This window comes from Dendropsophus ebraccatus, chromosome 11 (assembly GCF_027789765.1).
Source record: "Dendropsophus ebraccatus isolate aDenEbr1 chromosome 11, aDenEbr1.pat, whole genome shotgun sequence".
Lineage (NCBI taxonomy): Eukaryota > Metazoa > Chordata > Amphibia > Anura > Hylidae > Dendropsophus > Dendropsophus ebraccatus.
Window position 1 is genome coordinate 48,228,636 of NC_091464.1, and position 7,424 is coordinate 48,236,059.

The following is a 7,424-nucleotide window of genomic DNA, read 5'->3' on the forward strand; positions in this document are numbered from 1 at the left end:
GAGGGGTGTAGTTTTCTAAATGGTGTCCCTTTAGGGGTGTTTTTTTAGGTTTTGGCACCCCAGAGCCTCTGCCAACCTGAAGTGGTACAGTCAAAAATGACCAAATATAACGGAGGCGTTGAAATTCCCTAGGAGCTCCCTTATATCTGAGGCTTGTGGTTGCGTCAAATAGCGCAATAGGGCCACATATGGGGTATATCTATAAACTGCAGAAACGGGGCAATCAGTATGAGGGTTAATTCCTCTGCTAATAGGTTTATCATTATGAAAGATATTGGATAACAATAAAATCTCTGCATAGAAAATAAAAATTTTCTAATTTCTTACACACTTAGCTTTTATTTCTGTGACTCCCCTAAAGGGTTAAAAAAAATTTCTGGATGTGCTTTTGCAGAGTTTAGGGGGTGCAGTTTCTGAAAGGGGGTGCTTTGTGGGGCTTTCTAACATACAGTCCCCTCAAATACACTTTAAGGCTGGGTTCACACTATGTATATTTGAGGCTGTATTTGTGAGGCTGTATAGCAACCAAAACCAGGAGTGGATTGAAAACACAGAAAGGCTATGTTCACATAATGTTGTAATTGAGTGGATGGCTGTCATTTAATGGCAAATTTTTGCTGTTATTTTAAAACAACGGCTGTTATATTGAAATGATGGCAGTTATTTACCGTTATATGACGGCCATCCACTCAATTTCAACATTGTGTGAACAGAGCCTTTCTGTGTTTTCAATCCACTCCTGGTTTTGGTTGCTATGAGGACCTGACTTGAGGACCAAATACTGCCTGAAGTATACAGTGTGTGAACCCAGCCTAAACCTAAACAGGTCCCTAATAATATCTGATTTAGAAATTTTACTGAAAATTTGGAAAATTGCTGCTAATGTTTTAAGCTTCCTATTGTCTACAAAAAATGAAATATAGTTTAATAAAAGCTACCAACATAAAGTAGACATGTTGCTAATGCTATGTAATATATAATTTATGTGGCATAACCATTTTCTGTATAAGCAGAAAGGTTTCAAAGTTGGAAAAATGCATTTTTTCACAATTTTTCACGTTATTTTGGTGTTTTTCATAAAGATTCGTTATGAGTATTGACACCATTTTACCAGAAATGTAAAGTATCATATGTCACGAGAAAACAATCTCAGAATCGGCTGGATAGGTAAAAGCATCCCGAAGTTATTAATGAATAAAGTGACACTGGTCATATTCATAAAATTTGTCTCTGTCCTTAAGGCCATTTCAGGCTCTGTCCTTAAGGGGTTAAAACAATGACCGCTGCTGTAAAGTACCACTTATTAACTATAGGGGATCCGTGTCGCAAATGTGGGATGTATTAGGGCTCTCCAGTATACTCTGTGGCACACCAATTCCTTATACACCCATGCTAAAGCTTTGTGATCAGGTTATGTTTGTTGAGATCCCTCAGGATCGCTCCTCTTAGAAAACCTTCAGCATTTAGAGATATGCTGTACGGCAAACCCCATGGGCCCTAGGACACAACAGACAGAATCTGTCCCATTCAAGGCTTCTGAGCATGCTCAGTGACCTTCCTAGGTCATTCTACAGGGAGGAAGAAGCTGATGATAAGGAGGACACTGCTGGGAACAGATCTCTGAACAGGAAGTCTCAGCTTAGTTTTAAGTCTAGTGGCAGAAAGGAAAATACAAAATTTGTGAATTATTGTAAAATATACAAAAAAAAAAAAAAAAAAAACATTGCCAAAGATCGGCTTGCTCCAGGTTTTTGTGGGCCCTTGGGCGACAGAGCCTAAGTGGGATCTTTTGTGAAGCAACTGTTAAACAGCAGGTACCCTTATAGATGCCCCCCTCTTTGTACTGCCCCTTATAGATGCCCCCCTCTTTGTACTGCCCCTTATAGATGGCCCCCCTCTGTGTAGTGCCCCTTATATGTCCTCTCTCTTCCGGCTTAGGCAGCATGTCAGGCAGCTTACTGATTCACTCACCCAGGAATCCAGGACGAGTGTGTCCTGGATTCCCAGAATGCCCCTGGACGGCAGCCCACCGGACCTGACTCAGCAAAGATCTATAATCAATCATTGCTGAGTGAGCAATGAAAAGGCGCTGTGGGCCCCAGTACTTGCCAGACTAACGGATGCTGACGCCGGCCCTGTGTGCGTGTGTGTGTGAGTGTGTGTGTGTGTGTGTGTATACATATATGTGTGTGAGAAGTTTTTTTTATTTTTTTCATCCCCTCTAATTGAAAAATATGAACATTTATCTATACAATATACATCTCCTCCACTGAAAAGCAGGTAGAGGACTGTACGTGTAATATGTATGAAAGGCTCTCACCATTCTCTGACACTGATATCAGGGTCTCAGCTCCACTTGTTGTTCCTTCATAACTTTCCTGCAGTGATCTTACATTCAGGACCTAGGAATAAGACAAAGCAAAAAGGAACCTTAGGTTATCTTATATCCAGGAAAACCTCCAAACTGCAGTAATAGAGGAATAAAGAACTCCTCTAAGGGAGATCAGACACCATCAGCAGTCAGCCAGGTATATAACATATCAACAGCAATGTGAATGTTATTATGTCACATGAAATGATGGGAGCCGAACCTTAAGTGGACAGCTGTGCTCACTAACGTTATTCACCAACATAAGGGCTTTTACAGTAAAGAAGCCTTTTATCACCACTACAGACTGAGTGGTCACTTTGTTCTTTGCGGTGACCTTACTACAAAAAGTCGTTCCCAGTATTTCTTGCATTTTCTCTACATATTAAGATGTCACTTATAAGGACTAGATGAAGTTTATCACTATGACTGAGGCCCCACTTATCTCTTATACAACAGTAAGGTTATGTGTACTGAATCTTACAATACATGATAAAATTCTTTTAGCTTTAGAAGCAGCTGATTGGCATTGTGCTGTTAGTCACTGATTTACACTGCAGAACTTTACATTTATTCACATTAAATCTATAGACCCAAGTACAGATCCAAAGAAGAGGAAGTTTACCACATTATGTAGCCACAACCTACCACAGCCACCAGTAGATCATATACATCATATACTGCACAGCTGCTTTATATATAGAAGAAAGCTATAGAGGATTTACAGAAACATTGGATTCATGTACCTGAACACCCAGTGGGATTTCTTCCTCCTCCTCCTTTTTACAATCCAGGGCATATAGAGGACGGGGACATCTCTCTGGTGGATTTCTACTACTGGATTCATCTATAGGAAATAATCACAGTGACAGAATACATTGTATATATGTGATGATCAGATGATGGGGGATCCAGGAGATCCATAACCCTAGTGTTTCCTCTCCTCTTACCTGGTGATGGGAGGGACTGCTGATCCTCCATCATGACATCCTTGTACAGATCCTTGTGTCCTTCTAAATACTCCCACTCCTCCATGGAGAAATAGACAGAGACATCCTGACACCTTATAGGAACCTGACACAGACAATGATACAATTATCCTCCAGACCCCTCACCCCTTGGTGTTATTGTATAATGTCCCAGCATTCCCAGCAGCATTGCTCACCTCTCCAGTCAGCAGCTCAGTGATCCTGGAGGTAAGTTCTAGAATCTTCTGCTCATGTATCAGTGACTGAGGTGGAGGCTCGGTGATGGGGCTCTGGGTCCTGCTCCAGCCTCCTGACCTGACACCAGGGGGCGTCACACACTCACCAGACCCCTTCTTCACTACTGTGTAATCCTGTGTATGGTGACACTGATCACTACAGAGAGTCTAACAATCCTTCCCCTCCAGTCATTTACCTGCTTTACTAATAGAGATACAAGGGACGTCATGTGAGACTCTCACCTCTCCAGTTATCCAGTAGATTATCTCTAGGGTGAGGTCTAAAATCCTTGCCGCCATTTGTTCTCTCTTCTTCTCCATCCCCCTGGAGTCACTGATGAAAAGCTCTATATTCTTTCAAACCTAAGAGAGAACGAGATGTAATGAAATCTTATCTTCCATGAAGTATAATGTCTCACTAATTGTGAATTATGAAGAACTACTGATACCAGCAGACAGGGGAATTTTTTATATAAAAGACTACTGATCATATGATCATAGCCATGTATAGGTCAGCAGTCAGCCATCCCTGACACATAGTAACTACAGGCGAAAAAAAATGTTGTGACCAGGGATTGCTAGGTGGTGTTGCATAGCTGGGCTAGATGGTGGTGTACCGGTGGCCAGGAGTGGTTGACTTTGAACAAGAAACCAATTTACTGTAGTTCCTTAAACGCAGTACAGAGTACTTATTTCTTTCTTACAATAGAGGTGCAGTATATACATTCAATCCCTTGACCTGGGCACTTAGATTTTAACTCAGCTTCTCACTGGGGAAATAATACTTTAATACTTTATTTAATTACAAAGTCTTGGCTGGCTTTAGGAGAAGAGTGGATTGAGGGCTACTTAGGGGTTATTGGGGGCCTACCTAGACCCTAAGGTACTCACCTGTGGGAACTTTGAGAGAAAGTACCTACACCCATGGGTATGAACTTCCAGCTATTGCTGTCTATGAGCATAAACCAGGAACGCAGGCCCAACCTTGTGGGTAGCGCTAGCCATTGGGGTGACCCCTAAGGAAACCTAGCAATTGCAGTAGAGTATTTTAGAGTGATCCTGTCTTAGTTATCAGGAGAGAGAGAATAGCCGTCTAGTGTAGGTAGGGTTGTCCCTTTAGTCCTGTTCACCTCAGCCTCCTCTGTGTACTGTTAGCCAGACTTGGATGACCAGAAGCAGTTGCAGAAAATATAAAATAAATCCTTTGTTTCATAGTCCTGCACAGGAAACCTGGCATAAGCCAGGCCCTAAAAGAAAACCTCAGCAATAGCTCTCTCTGGTGTAGTCCTCTCTCAAAGAAAAAAACAAAGACTGACTAGATCTCCCTCTGGAAAATAATCTTATCTCTGATTGGCCAGACACAGACTGGACAGGGATTGGCCAGATCACATGAGGCACCTAGTTCAGGGATTGGTCAGGGAACATCACTCCATACATTAGTGACAGTTGGACAGTTAAAGTGGCATCAACAGGTTTGGGCCAGTGAACCTGCTGATATGTGCCTATCGCTCTTTACCTCAGGATTCCCGGGCTGTCTTCTTTATTCCTCTGCACTCCAGTAACTCGTTGTTTTCGGGCTAATTACTGATATGGTAATTAGCGTCCTTGGAGCATTTGGGGTGTTCCCCATGCTCCCAGAGCACCCGCTCGTCCCGCCTAGCCTGCCCCACTATGCATATTCATATATGCATAGCTAGGCTGGTTGTTACGGTGCATGTGCAGGGAGCAGCCCGTAACAACCGGCCTAGCTATGCATATTTGAATATGCATAGTGGGCAAGCCGGGAGGGGGCAGGCTAGAACGGCCGTGCTGGTGCTCCAGGAGCATGGGGAACGCTCCAAATGCTCCGGGACCGCTAATTACCATATCAGTAATTAGCCGAAAACAACGGGAGGAATAAAGAAGACAGCCCGTGGATCGTGAGCGGCAGGCGCATATCAGCAGGTTCACTGGCCCGAACCTGCTGATAGTGCCGCTTTAACCCTTTCCTTCAGCAGTGCATACAATGCAGTGAAATCTAGTAGCATAAAATAAGAAGTGCAGGCAGAAGTAGGAAGTACAGGTAGCAAACAGAGAATACAGGCAGAGTGCACATACCCTTCACCCTTCACCCAGAGGGTCCTATACAAAAGTACCTGACTGCAGGTCGGCAAGAAACCTAGCAGAGGCCACATCCGCTCTGGGACACTGCAATTATAATACTAATCTCCATACACAGGATCCTTAGTGCAGTGCACCACTTACAGCAGCCGGATCTAATCTTCCCAGAAGCTATATATCTAATCATCCCTAGACATTAGCAGCAGTATCTGTTTTAAATACCAATCTGCCCTATAGAAGGTCCAAGTCTACCATCCATCATTTCCCTCCACTTAATATTATTATTTATTTTTAAAGCGCTCTTGGATTCAGAGCACTCTACAAGCGATAGGGGGTGACAGACAGAAATATAATATACCAGGATATAAAACATCACTGCAGCAGTACATTCCCTTACAGGGGTTATCCCAGACATTAAAAAGTCATAAAAGTGCTACCGAAAGTGGATATATACATAAATAAAGATACTTTACTACCTGGCTGTGTTTGTGTTTCTTTCTGTCGTCTCCTCGTTATTGTGCAGTAACACTTCCTGGTGGGGGAGGGAGTAGTTCTCACTGAGCTCTTCCTGCTCCCTCCCATCTGCATCTCACTAGCTGCATCCCCTCCAGCATCTGTGTCCTGCACCATCCTCCTCTGGTCACATGACTCCTCTCCTTCCACCTCCTCTGGTCACATGACTTCTCTCCCTCCACCTCCTCCTCTGGTCACATGACTCCTCTCCTTCCACCTCCTCTGGTCACATGACTCCTCTCCCTCCACACTTCCTGTCTTGCTGGGTTCTCTCCACTCTCTGTAACCAGCTGGAGTCTTAGTTAACTGCACAATAGAGATGAGCGAACCTGGAGCATGCTCGAGTCCACCCGAACCCGATCGTTCGGCATTTGATTAGCGGTGGCTGCTGAAGTTGGATAAAGCCCTAAGGCTATGTGGAAAACATGGATATAGTCATTGGCTATATCCGTGTTTTCCAGACAACCTTAGAGCTTTATCCAAGTTCAGCAGCCCCAGCTAATCTAATACTGAACGTTCAGGTTCGGATCGACTCAAACCTGGTTCGCTCATCTCTACTGCACAAGTATTAGCTAAAGACATAGGCATACACATTAGTTTCCCCTCACTGAGCACAGTTATGTTTAACCAGAATTGTAAAGTGCTGCGGAATCTGTTGGCGCTATATAAATAAAAAAATATTATTATTATTATAGGTAACACTAAGAGGGTCTCTGCATCTACATTTCTCTCTATATATTATTTATATTATTTTATTTTTAATTACTGATTAGAGATGAGCGGGTTCGGGTTCGAGTCCATCCGAACGTTTGGTATTTGATTAGCTGGGGCTGCTGAAGTTGGATAAAGCTCTAAGATTGTCTGGAAAACATGGATACAGCCAATGACTATATCCATGTTTTCCATATAGCCTTAGGGCTTTATCCAACTTCAGCAGCCACCGCTAATCAAATGCCGAAAGTTCGGGTTCGGATCGACTAGAGCATGCTCCAGGTTCGCTCATCTCTAGTACTGATGTTTCTGAACCTTGATGACCTCAGCAGTTACTTATGACAGTGTGCATTTGACCATGAGTGATGTCATAGGAGACGCCTACACTCTGCACTCATAACAGAGTGATCTGACAGAGAAGACAGAAAGCAACACAAAAACAGCCAGTTATTGAAGTATCTTTACTTATATAAATATCCACTTTCTGTAGCACTTTTATAACTTCTAAGGCCTTATTCACACGATCTG

The 7,424-nt window shown here is 43.1% G+C and overlaps 1 pseudogene; it reads right to left on the reverse strand.

Moving 5' to 3' along the window:
- LOC138767390 (oocyte zinc finger protein XlCOF7.1-like) overlaps window positions 1-6,309 on the reverse strand; it is a 65,717-nt pseudogene extending 59,408 nt beyond the window's left edge.
- Between the last annotated feature and the right edge of the window lie 1,115 nt (window positions 6,310-7,424).